Here is a 13,556-nt window from a genome sequence, read left to right as displayed (position 1 = left end):
TTCCTCCTCTTTTTTTTTTTAAAAGACTCTGTTTTTTATGTTGTTTTAACTTTGTTCATCTCTCTCTCTCTCTCTCTCTCTCTCGCTCGCTCTGATGCATTCAATGTCAATTTTTTGTAAATCAACTATTTTCCCCTGTTGTTTGTTTGTAGCAATGATCTTTTAGATCTCTCTTATTTCCCCTAAATCTCATCCCCTCTTTGATTCGTACTTTTCGAACAGTGTGAAGTTCTCCGTCAGTACTTTTTCTCCATTTCGCTTTTTTGCTGGATTTCTTTTCTCTGTTTGTGTGAATCCTTCAGAACCTGGTTCCTTTCCGATCCCAACCTTTTCGACTGGATTTTTCTCTCTCCTCTTTCTCATGGCCGTACTCTGGTAAAGTTTTCGACTCAATGAACTGTACGGCTCACACCATAGGATGATCCAAACCGTCCTTTTGAAGGCCACAACATAAATAGGTTGCGCCTCAAAATATCATTTCCTTTGTTGATCATAGCCCTCCTATCTAAAGAGAAACTTCATATTATTTAAACCTCTCTATATATTGGAGGGTTGCAATCATCTTATAGAAATGATTATGGGGCACAACTTATTTACGATGTGGCCCATAAAATGGACGGGTTGGATCATCCTATGGTATGAGTCGTACAGTAATATTAAGGCCCAATTGTAGGCCCGCCCATATTTTTCAAAATGGTGTAACAAGTTACTTATTGAGAAAAAGGAGGGAAATCACTTTGATCTCTTGTCTTGGAGAAGTAAGTGCCTCACTTTGATTTCTTTTCTCTGTTTGTGTGAATCCTTCAGAATCTTTCCTTTCCAATCCCAACCTTTTCGACTGGATTTTTCTCTCTCCTCTTTCTCATGGCTGGTAAAGTTTTCCGACTCAATGAACAGTACGGCTCACACCATAGGATGATCCAAACCGTCCTTTTGATGGGCCACAACATAAATAGGTTGCGCCTCCAAATATCATTTCCTTGGTTGATCATAACCCTCCTATCTAAAGAGAAACTTCATATTATTTAAACCTCTATAGATTGGAGGGTTGCGATCATCCTATAGAAATGAGTCTGGGGCATAACTTATTTACGTTGTGGCCCATAAAATGGACGGGTTGGATCATCCTATGGTATGGGTTGTACAGTAATATTAAAGCCCAATTGTAGGCCCGTCCATATTTTTCAAAATGGTGTAACAAGTTACTTATTGGGAAAAAGGAGGGAAATCACTTTGATCTCTTGTTTCAGAGAAGTAAGTGCCTCACGATTAGGGGTGTCAATTTTAGCTCGGGCTCGGAAGCTCGCTCGAGCTCGGCTCGAAAAAAGCTCGGCTCGAGCTCGGCTCGAATCCTTAACGAGCCGAGCCGAGCCGGCTTGCTAGGCTCGTTAAGCTTAACGAGCCGAGCCTGAATTAGGCTAGGCTCGGCTCGGCTCGTTAAGGCTCGTTAAGAAAAACAGTCATATATATATATAATATATATAAAAATATAATACAGTATATATATATATATAAATAAATATAATACAGTAGCAGCCGGCGAGGCGTAATCATGACTTTTTTTCCAGCGTAATCATGACTTTTTTGAGTAATTGTCATAACTTTGTACCCTTTGATTGTATTTTTCGGTAAATGTCATAATTTCCTACTCTTTTTTGGTAATTTTTCATCTAAAACTATATAGCATTCAGATATTTTACTTTTTCGTAATGATGACTTCTTTTTTATTATTTTCTTTTTCGCTAGCAACCTTTGCGACCCACTTGGCATGTGCGAATCTCGCACATATATTTTAATTTTTCGTATTGATGACTTCTTTTTTATTATTTCCTTTTGCTAGCAACCTTTGCTACCCACATTAGCATGTGCGTATCTCGCACATTGATAATCCAAACCGTGATAATCCACTGTGATAACCCAAACCGTCCATTTGATACGGATATTCCAGAATATAACCCAAGCTCGATAGGCTCGCGAGCGGCTCGCGAGCCTAGCCGAGCCTGACCGAGCCGAGCCGAGCCGAGCCTGGTTCGAGCCCGAGCCGAGCCCGAGCCTAGCCTTTGAGCTTAACGAGCCGAGCCGAGCCTGGCCAAGCTCGGCTCGGCTCGGCTCGGCTCGTTTACACCCCTACTCACGATTGACCTTTCTAACGCATATTATGTCTTACATCCAAACACTCGCAAATGCCTATAGTACTGCCCCACCAGTAAGAAGTTTGTGAGGCAGAGGATTAATAGGTCAACGCCTTAGATTATCAAATCAAGGTGTTCCCAACATTATTTGGCCAGACATCAATGGATCTGATAACACCCGAGGCCGAAGTTGCGCCTGATAAGGGGCTTTTAGGAAGGAGCATAAAACTCCTTTCTCTTTTAGTATTTTCTAAAAGAGAATTTATATGGTCCTGTTCAAAAAAAAAAAACAAAACAAAAAAAATAAAAATAAAATAAACAAGAAGAGAATTTATATGGTGTGTGCCCATGAAGTTCAAGTATTTTTCAAAAAGTACAGTGGGTCCCACTTCATAGGACGATCCAAACTGTTCATTTGTTGTGCCACAACGTAAATAGGATGTACTCCATAGGTTGAAGGGTTAGGATCATCCTCTGGAGATAATTCACGAGCTACAGTCTATTTACTTCGTGGGATAACAAACGCACGGTTTGGAACACCTTGATTTGATAATCTAAGCCGTTGATCTATTAATCCTGTGGAAATGATTTTTTTAGGGCGCAAACTATTTACGATGTGACCCATTAAATGGACAGTTTGGATCATCGGGGCCTAAAGGTTAATATCTCTTGAAAAAATGGGTGGGGCGCTCAAACATTTAAACAAATTAATTGGCCCCAACAACTATTATTGTTGCGGGGAGAGAGAGACTGGTAAGGGGGATTTTATGCGGGGAAAAATATCACTGCCCTTGTTTTTGTTTTATCTGAATTTGTCTTTTTGACTTCTATATCTAACTGCTTCATTGATTTTGTTCAGATACCTAGGAAATGACATGCCCACTTGTTCTGATAATAAGACTTTCAAACTTTACCACTCACCCATTTAGTGGATCTTAGCAACTAGTTAGGAATATAAAGTTTGAAATAACTTTTAATATCCAGTTCATTATTGTAAAACTAGTCGGTCAATGACACTGTTACAAGATTCACTCAATGGTTTTCAATTCCCATTTATTCTTGGTTCTTTATTTTGCCTTCTTTGATACCCACTTGGATATTGATATCCGCACTCCCTTGTTTCGTTAGCCATCGTTTGAACTTTCAACAAGGGTTGTGCTGATATCATTTCCTTATGTAATGGGAAACTTTTGCAACAGTGACTGTTCAAAGTAATTTCGACGTGCAGATCCATTGTCACGTGTACGGGTGTAGGAAGCAATTGTGTCCGTTGATCTCGTGGGGTACCATGAGTCTAGTCCATTGAAGCTGGTCACGCCATGATTAGATGATCTAGCCCTTCGTCCAAAGGCATCCTTAGATCTAACGGAGGGGACTATATATCCCTAGTGTTGTTCCACATTTACGATGAAGCCGTGCTCAAATGAATTTCGATGGTGCTTGTCCAGGTAGTCATATTTTGGCCCTAGCATTGGGAATACCTTGATCAGATGATCCTAGCCCTTTATCCCTAAACGTCCATCGATCTTTGTAGTCTTTTATCTCAAGACAACCCATGATGCCACATGGTGCTCTACGAGATCAGCGGTCTTGACTGACATGATTGCATGCCCGATCACCTAAGTTATGAATTTTGTTTCATTCGCCATTTCATTTTGGTCACTGGAACGGAATGCCTCGGTGTTTCCGGTCGTTTCATTTCGGTGCACTACGGCGGCCAAAAATTTTTACTAGTTTAAAATATTAAAAAATTTAAAAAAAATCAGAAATTTTTAAAAAGTGGAACAACAAGGTCATCATTTGCAATCCAATCCATCATAACATCAAGGTTGTAAAGATCTAACTTTTACTTAAAGGAAAATCACTATAAATGAAAAAAATTTAGAGACTAAATTATGAGATTTTTTACTGGACTTTTGGGATTTAATAATGTTTGGACATGATAGAAATTGTGAATTTTTAAAATTGGAAGAATACCACATCTTTTAGAAGTTAAGCTTTTGACCTGCTCGATATTTTTGAATTTTGTACTAGAACTGGAAAATTTACTTTTTATCCTTATAGAATTGGGTCTTGAAACGACGGTTTTAAATTTCAGCCGAAATTTTGGATTTTGGTTGAAACTGAAACCGAAATTTCACAAAATCTGAAATTTCGGGTGAAAATTTCAGTCTAAATTCCGGGTTCAGCAAATTTTGACTGAAATTTCGGATAGAATAAAATAGTACTTTTTTCTATTTTTGGGTTTCAGCTAAAATTTCAAGATATCAGTCGAAATTTCGACTGATATCTAAGCTACCACTCCTAAATTTTTGGCTCTGCACTCCTGCTCATGCTGACTTGAGTGACGAAGGGCCCGTCCGGAGCAACGACTCTGGGTTGGTCTTCTGACCTCGTATGCTCTTGTGCAGGACTCAGCTCCTTTACTTCGGCTCCTCGGGTCCTCCAGCTCAGCTCTTACGTCACTGCCGTATCTGTTACCGATTTTAGGCCTAACATTCTCTTCTCTGCATTTGGATTTACAAAAGCTCGTATGGAGAAGGGTGTTATTCTTTATTAAACCAAATTAATTGCAGAACTTACCTCCGGCCATGGCGATTAGAATCAAAGATTACGACTCCCTCAAGCTTTGGCGAATCACAAACACGAACCATGATCTCCGCTGCGCACGAACAAGAGAGATATTCTACTCTTAAGAAGACCTTAAGGCTCGATCGATTGAATCGCATGCACACTTTCCTCTCATATTAGGGATCCTCTCTTTAGATGGAACTTTTGCTATACGTATGTGTGTTGTTCCCATCAAACACAACACACACACGTGCGCGCGCACACATACATATATTTCGGATCACAAAAGTTTGTGTCATTCCACACTTCTAACACGAATGTGTTTAAGAGTTCTTAAAGACTTGGGATTTATCCCTAGGACTCCTTTTGTAAATAGAACACAAAGTGGGTAGGAAAGGCAACGTTTTATCTTAAAGTGGGCTCCACCAATGTCAGCCACACTAAAACGCCAACAATGGGGACTTAGCCAAGGAGCCCACATGCAGTTGTCGTCCATACTTCCAGCTCCCATGACATTTTCTTTTTTTTCCAAAGAGAGAGAGAGAGCTTTCCATTCCATCCGGTGATGAGAATGGGAACCGGCTGAGAGAGAGAGAGAGAGAGAGAGAGAGAGAGAGAGAGAGAGAGAGAGAGAGAGAGAGAGAGAGAGAGAGCATTCCATCCGGTGATAGAATGGGATATGTAAGGATTCCAACAATTAATAAGGATGAGAAACGACTAGTGGAAAAACTTAGACATTTTGCACGTGACTAAGAGAGCATTCCATCCGGTGATAGAATGGGATATGTAAGGATTCCAGACGGTAATAAGGATGAGAACCGACTCGTGGAAACACTTAGACATTTTGCAGGTGACTGCATATTCGAAGGGGGTGAGTTTATCAGAGCCCTTTTATAAAACAGTCTAGTAGATAAAATCCTTCTCTTTTGTTTTTTGCATGAAATATAGAAACTCAGAAACTTTTTCCAAAATTTATGCAGTAGACTGAATTCTAGTAACATTTTTCAAAACTAACTAGATAGCTCTCAACCACCACACGCCCTTCCTCAACAATGATCTCCCTCTCAATAAAAAACTTTATATATAAAATATCTTTCTCTTTGATAGGCAAGCTGGGATCGAACCAGATAGGAAGTTTTGTCGAAAACCATTTTGTGGCCTCACTTTTGCAGGAGAGAACAGCCGCCATAGATGCATTAAATAACTAGGACAAGATCTCCTAAAAATGAGCCTTTTTAAAGTTGGGCATGACACCCATGTATGTGAGAAAGTAATTAGCGCAAGCAAAATAAGATAAACCGAAATGGGGAAACAAGCCTTAACTCCATTAGTTTCAATACCACCTTCGTCACATCTAATCTTCTTTGCAGTTTTATATTTACAACCGGGATAAATATTTTATGTTATTCGATGGCATCTTTTTTTTTATAAAGGAATTTGCTAGGTTCCATCACAAAAGGCATTTCACAGCTAGTCTATGCATGTTAGTGAATGGAGACAAGGCTTCTGTCTCTATTCACGAGGTGGGTGGTATGACATGTGACAGACCAGCCGCAAAATGCCTTGTGCGATGGACACTAGCAATTCCCTTTTATAAAATATTAGAACATATTATGGGTTGGGAAAGTTGCCTTATTTCCCTCCCACACAGATTGCTTGGGTGGGAAGGCAAGTAACCGGTTAGGAAACAATAGCTTTTAGGTTTTCTTTAAAACATAAGGGATAGCAAGTTTCTCGTGTGGAAACGGCAAGAGGAGATTGGGGGTGTGTCGGCTGCCCTAAGGAGAGTGAGAAAAAGAGAGAGAAAGGGAGAAAGAGAAAGGGAAAAGAGGTTTTTTCTTCTCGGGTTTTTCTCTTGGGTTCTTTTTCGGATTTATCTCTCAGGTTATCTCGTGTATACGGTCTTGGGTTTGTGAAGCAAGGAAAGGGTTGCGGGTTTGAGATTAATCCATTGTAATCCTTGTATATTGTTTTCTCATAGTGGAAGATCGTGTTTCTCGCCCGTGGAGTAGGCTTTGCCGAACCACGTAAAATCTCTGTGGTCATCTTGTGGCTTGTTTGTTACTTTTACCTTTCCGTTTAATTTGTGCATGATCGGATCGGATTGCCCGGCGGATTTTCTCAACATTATGTATTAGAAAATAAGTCTATCACCCGGTTTTTCTTGTAATCTCACCATCCCATAAATTTCATTTCTTTGTTAGCATCTGATAATGAGAGAGAGAGAGAGAGAGAGAGAGAGAGAGAGAGAGAATTGGAAGAGAGAGGTCAACGGTTTTATTCTTCTTGTCATTTGAGAGAGATGAGCTACAGTCTTGCCCTCTTTTAGTTAGAAACTTATTGTAAATACACACCCTCCAATCTTTTCAGAATGCTAGTGATATGAAATGTGATTAGGATTTGTTAATTTTGACTGCTGTTTTCCTTTCTATTTTATTTTTTTCTCTTCCTTTTCCTATGTTGTACCTATATTTAGTATTGTAAAGCGAGGAGTTCTAAAATGAAGGGCGCCCTTGCAAAAAAAGGGATTGAAGGGCACCCCCATTGGTTGTAAATCACTGAAGTGAATTGAATGTTCTTTGACTTTTCATCTCATTAAATGCACTTTGGGTCTATTCAGTTGCGGCCTAGAAACAGAAACGGAAAGGAAAAGAGGGTTATTTTCCCTGGAATGGCACTAAAATGGTTGTTTTGTAGTTGGGAAACGGAAAGCGCTCTGATTTCGTGAGTCTTACGTGGAGTCCGTCAAATCCAACGTGTCGGCCCACTTTCCTTGACAAAAAATCTGTCACTTTGACTCGGAAAGGAACTACTTTCCTTGATTACAGCCTTTGTTGGGGAAAAAACCCCACATGCGACGCGAGAAAGAACGAAGTAGGGTTTTTGCAGCGTCTCTCTTCTCGCCCGAGGCCTTCGACCTCCATCGCTCAATTGGTCTTCCCTCCACTCGTCCTCCTTCCCCAATCAGGTAGGCCTCTTCCCTTTCTCCTCTTCTCCTATTTTTTGTATTTTTTTTATTTCCATTGTAGAAGATGACTTTTTTGGGTTGGATCTTTGTTTTTCTTTTCCCTAGTGCTTGGATGTACGTAATGGTGTGGCTTGGTTGTCTGTTTGTGTTGGATCTTTGTAATATTTTGGGTTTTCATTCTTCTCTTTTTTTCAGATTTTTTAATATGTGCTTTAAGGATAAATATAATAGGGTTTGTAAGAATCAGATTTTCTTTCTCTTTGTGTTGCTTTGATTTTTCGTTTATTTCAATGGATCTGTTTTCAATGGATCCCAAAAGTAGAACAAGCCACCAAAAACCCCCAAAAATTTTAAGTTCAGAGATTGGGGTCTTTTGGTGTCTTGATCTGTCTTGGGACAATGGTGGAGTGCTTCTTATTTAACTTTTTTCGATTTGAAAAATGGTTCTTTGTTGCTTGATTGGTACTTTGTTGTTGACCTTGGCAAATTTTGGTGGGTTGGCTTTGATGGTGTTAATGGTGGTTTAATTGGGTTGGATTTGATGGTGTGGAGGGTGGGGTTATTGTTGGTTATGGTGTGGTGGACTATTGACATGAGGGTTTTAATGTTGGTTTGTTGGAGATTTTGGTGGTGTTGTTTGGGTTCATAGTGTTTTTCATTTAAATTTTTGGAAGGTTTTTTACGTGGGTTTAATTGGAGATTTTGATGGTGTTGATGGTGGTATATAATTTTGGGTTTGGATCTGTCAATATTTTGTGGGTGTGGATCCATAAACCACCCTCTTTTTCATTTTATTCCTTTCATTTATTCTTGCTCTTCTTTGTCTTGCAGGCTGTTGGTGGCCTCATCTGAGCTTCCTTTTCAAGAACTTTTCCATTTTTTGCATAGTTATCAATACTCACACTTAATTTTTCCCTTCCATTTATGTTAGATAAATGTATTTAGGTAGATGTGCCTGTATGTGTTTGGATGGATGTGTGGTTTATGGAGGGATTGTTTATGGAGGATGGTTATGGAGGGTTATGGATGGATTGATGGTTTTGAAGGGATGTGTTGTAGATGGATGGATGGATTGTTTATGGAGCGAGGGTTTATTGATGGATGGATTGTTTCTGATTGTCTTGTTTGTGTTTGTGTTTAAGGTGCCTTATTTGTGATTGTGTTGTATTTTCAATTGAGTTATTGACTTCTTATTTAGAGTAAGATGCCTCGTCGTCCTACAAGAAGGAGGAAGAAACAGTTGATGCGAAGAGCTGAGTTGAGGCGTAGGAATGAGCTAGTTGGGGAAGCAGTCACACTACTAATGGCTGGTGCTGCTGCTATGTTAGTACTTTGTAAAGAATACTACGAACAATATCTTGTCAGAGCTCCCTATGAAAGCAATTACTTCACGCGTCGTACGTTCATTTCTTTTGTCATCGATTCAGATGAACATTGTCATAACTTGCTATGGATGAACGTCACATGTTTTTGTCAATTTGTCGAAATATTTAAACGAGCGGGAACCCCAGAAGATACAATCTATTGTAAAGTGGAGGAGCAAGTTGCCATCTTCTTGCATATTGTAGCACATAATCAGAGGGTTCGGACTATTAGAACATGTGCTAGATGTTCAGGGGCAACTGTTTCGACGTATTTCAACAAAGTACTAAAGGCAATTTTGGGTATACAAGATTTCTTCATCAAACCGCAGACAGGTGAGACACCATCACAGATTGAGGGGAATCCAAAGTGGATGCCATATTTCAAGGATTGCATCGGTGCAATAGATGGGACATACATACGTGCTACAGTCCCAATTGAAGAAAAACTTAGCTACTTTTGTCGTAAGCATTTTATAGCTTAAAATATTTTGGCGGCCTGTGACTTTGACCTAAAATTCACGTATGTCCTAGCCGGATGGGAGGGTTCGGCTTCCGACTCGAGAGTATTAGCGGATGCATTAACAAGGGTTGACAAGATTCCACTTATTCCAGGTACATTGTATATGGCGTAGTTCCATTGTAGTAAATAAGTTTCCACATATTACTAGTTACTGATATAGAATCTATTTTTATTTGTAGGAAAGTTTTACCTCATCGATGACGGCTACTCTCTCTTGCGACATTTCATTACGCCACATCGTAAGACAGCATACCACCTAAATGAATGGAGAGGGCGGCGTCCAAGGACTAGTAATGAGTTGTTCAATCATAGACACTCGTCGTGTAAAATATCATTGAGTGCACACTTGGTGTCTTGAAAAAGCATTTCAATATTCTTAATGAAGAACCGATGTACACTTTCGATAAGCAGATTGACATCTTCTTAGCATGTTGCTGCATCCATAACCATATTCAGCGTTTCATGCCTAATGATTCAATAGTAGAAGTTGTGGACAACTTTCTAGCTACACAACTCTTGGTAGAAGCTGTGGAAGATGAGGACATACCACGAGATCCTCCTCAATCAAGGGATGATTACAAACGAACAGGAGAGGAAATTAGAAACACAATTACCACACAAATGTGGAATGATTTCAGTAGACGTCATTGACATTAGGGGATTATACTTTCATGTTTGTTGTCATCGGCGTCATTTGTAGGTTATATGGTTGTATGACTCTTTTACTCTTTCACTCCATATATGGTTGGAGTAACTTTGTTATGTTTTGATCTTTGTTTATGTTGGTTGTTATATGGTTGTATGACTCTTTTACTCTTTTACTCCATATATGATTGTATAACTTTGTTATGTTTTGATCTTTGGTTATGTTGGTTATTATATGGATGTATGACTCCTAACAAACATATATGTGCTTTACATCAGAATGACAACTGCTCCACAAAACTCGGAGAAGAAGGGGAAGAATGTTATTTGGAATGACCAAATGGATAAGGTGCTAATAGATATCCTCATAATTCAAATCGCGGAGAGGTACAAAATTTCAAACGGTTTTAAGGAACCCGCTTACGTAGCTGTGGCCATTGCAATGAATAACTTTTTCAGCCTCAGTCTCAACAAGGAGCCCATAAAGAACAGCATAAAGACAATGAAATAAACATACAAGAATGTCTGCATCATCCTCACTAGAAGCGGTTTTGGTTGGGACGATGACTCGAAAATGGTCATCTGCGAGAAAGAGGTCTATGATGACTACGTCGCTGTAAGAAACACTTCCTTTCAAGATAAAATGTTCTTATAGTAATACCATATTCAATATCTTCTCATTTTTTATGCTCCTTGTCACATAAGAAATACTTCACTACCCATCATGTTTTGCATGACGACATGTCCAAAATCTTTGGAGATAAATTCGCGAAAGGGGTCAAGTCTAGGACGCATGAGGATCCAACCATAGAAAGTTCGCATCCAGTCAATCTTGATGACATTGGGGAGAACTTCGCAGATGACTATACCCCCACGTCTCAACGACCACCATCTCCGACAGCAGATCCCATTAATGGTGGTAGTGAGACATCTCCACCAAGGCGGGTTGGTAGCAGACGATAAAGGACTCGCCATGGTGGGGTATGGTTTGGACAGCATGTCGCGTCTTTAATCAAGCATGGACAAGATTGCCGATGCCCTCACGGGTTCAAGTGCCCCTGCTTACCTTGCACAGCTTCGCGAAGCTGTTAGAGAGGTTGGTAGTTTTTCGCAGGAGATTTTGTTGAGGACCACGAAGTATCTCACAATAAATCCATCTCAAGCGCATCTTTTCATCATGTACGAGGAGGACGAGAGGAGATCGTACATCCGAAGGAAGATGACTCATTTCATCAGGCAGGAGATGGATAATTGAGGGAGGAGATGGCGATGGGCCACGTATCTTCTATCTTTTCATTTCATTGAACAATACTTTTATAGCACTTTTTTATGGTAGTTATGGTGGTAGTTATGGTTATATGAACTTTACAGTCTTTGTTTTATTTTATTTGTAATGATGCTTTGACTTTTGGATGGTGGTTAACTACGTGATGGTGGTAGTTAACTTGTTATGCGGTAGTATTAAGGTAAGTGATGGTGGTAGTTAACTTATCTGTAATGATGTTCATTACTTTTGATGGGTGTAGTAAACTTTTGGTGGTGGAATTTCATGCCTACTGTCATATTCTTATCTTATATATTTGGATGTGATATGTTGTCTTTTTGTTAGGTGAGTATGGGGAAGCAAAAGTACTATATTATTGTCTTTAATGGCAGAGACCTGGGAATTACTGTTGGGTATATAATATAACCCTATTATGTTCTAATATAAGCCCAATAAGATAATGGACCGGTGTAGTGGGCCTATTTGGGCTAGAGCCCATTAATCTATTAAAACCCTAGTGTATCTCTATATATAGGGGCTGGAGGCAACAAACTTGGTATTCCAAACTAGATACCTTGGGTGTAATGCTTCAAGCAACCTCTTGCTTGACCGAATTCCTCTAACAATCTTGCAGCATTATAATCAAAACCCTAATTTTTGAACGTCTCTTCCTAATTTCTGAAATTGATTTGGGCGTAAGATTTCTTATTCCTTGAATTGATTTGGGCTTAGGATCGTCTCTGACTCTCGCCAAAAGCAGACGTCTGTCTCTTAAAAAAAAAACAAAAAGAGGACGTCTGTCTTTCCATCTGTTTGTGTTAAAGAAAAGCATATGTTCTTCTTCACTTCAGAATTGGGGTTACTCTCTCTAGGGAGCTTCTAATAAAACATTGAGGATGGTGGGATCTTTTTTCTTCGTTGTTCTATAGACGAACGGTGGGATCTTTCTCTTCATGGTTCGGTGCTCACTACTTCTCCCATCTCTCTTGTCTTGTTGATCACAACCCCCTTCTTCCACAGATAAGAGTTTTTTCTGGGTCTAATTTTCTTTAAACAGAAGTAATTTGGCCACAAAACTTGTTTGGGCATGGGTTTTCTATCCCACATAACTTGTTTAGACGATGGATTGACTCCACATAAATTGATTTTTGGTAGTGGGTTTATTCTCCCACGGTATCCGTTTGGTAGTGGGTTTTCACCGTTTTATCGTTGCCAGAAATATTGACCGCGATCTTGAATTTCTCTTTTGGTGAGAATTTTCAATTGGTTTGGGGGGTTCTCTCGGCAGTGGTAAACCCAAGTGGAGGAGAAGAAGTTGTTTTGTTGGGGTGGGCTTTCGGTGAACAAATTATTGGATCAAAGCTACTGTTTGATCTGACCTTGCTATGCTGGAGACCGAAACTATTTTGTGTTGGGATCACACTTGGTAGTCGGATTCTTCACTATCTTGTGTTTTGCTCACGGTGGCCGAAGCTACTTTTGCCCCCGGTTTCTCTCTTGCAACCGGTCCACTCGGATCGGTTCTTGCGAACGGTTCACACGGGTCGATTCTTGCCGTCGGTTCTTGGATTTGGTACTGTGTTTCGCCAATCAGGTGCACTCTTTCCAACTTTTTAATTTCATCTGAAATATACCATGGATAAGACCACTATTCCGTTTGAGATGGTCAAACTCTTATATCTTATATCACTAGATTTTTCTTTTTTCTTCTTTACTAAGTATTAGAAATAAGAGATTATAAATTACCATGGTAGGAACAATGTCAGTAAGAGTCCCAACACCATATCATTTCTCCTCTATAAAAAGGGAAGTGAGAGCCCCAACTCTATAAGGGAAGTGATATATCCACCCTTTTCTTTTACTTAGGACAACATGTATCTATTACCTGGAAGGGTTGATGTACTTGCCCCTTTTTTTATAGAGAAAAGTACGGAATGCGGATAATGATTACAACATAATACGAATCGCGGATACCTTTCATCTTATCTACAAAACACGCACGATTCTTCAAAAAGTGGTCCACAAAAGACCCTAATGCCCTTCCTAACATAATCGGTACTTGTCATGATTCTCTTTGTAGCCACATTTTTTC

The 13,556-nt window shown here is 39.6% G+C and overlaps 1 long non-coding RNA gene across 1 annotated transcript; it reads left to right on the top strand.

The window, feature by feature from the left end:
• Positions 1-6,934: 6,934 nt before the first annotated feature.
• On the top strand, positions 6,935-10,361 carry LOC143881160 (uncharacterized). Its single transcript, XR_013251886.1, has 3 exons — positions 6,935-7,671; positions 8,870-9,647; positions 9,735-10,361. It is a non-coding gene; the product is annotated as an uncharacterized LOC143881160 (long non-coding RNA).
• The last annotated feature ends 3,195 nt before the right edge of the window (positions 10,362-13,556 follow it).

Source organism: Tasmannia lanceolata, unplaced genomic scaffold (genome assembly GCF_043159265.1).
Source record: "Tasmannia lanceolata isolate RefF3 unplaced genomic scaffold, GAP_Taslan_0.1 ptg000007l, whole genome shotgun sequence".
In the NCBI taxonomy this organism is placed as follows: Eukaryota; Viridiplantae; Streptophyta; class Magnoliopsida; order Canellales; family Winteraceae; genus Tasmannia; species Tasmannia lanceolata.
Note: the sequence above shows the minus strand (reverse complement) of the source record. Positions and strands in the feature narration are given on the sequence as shown.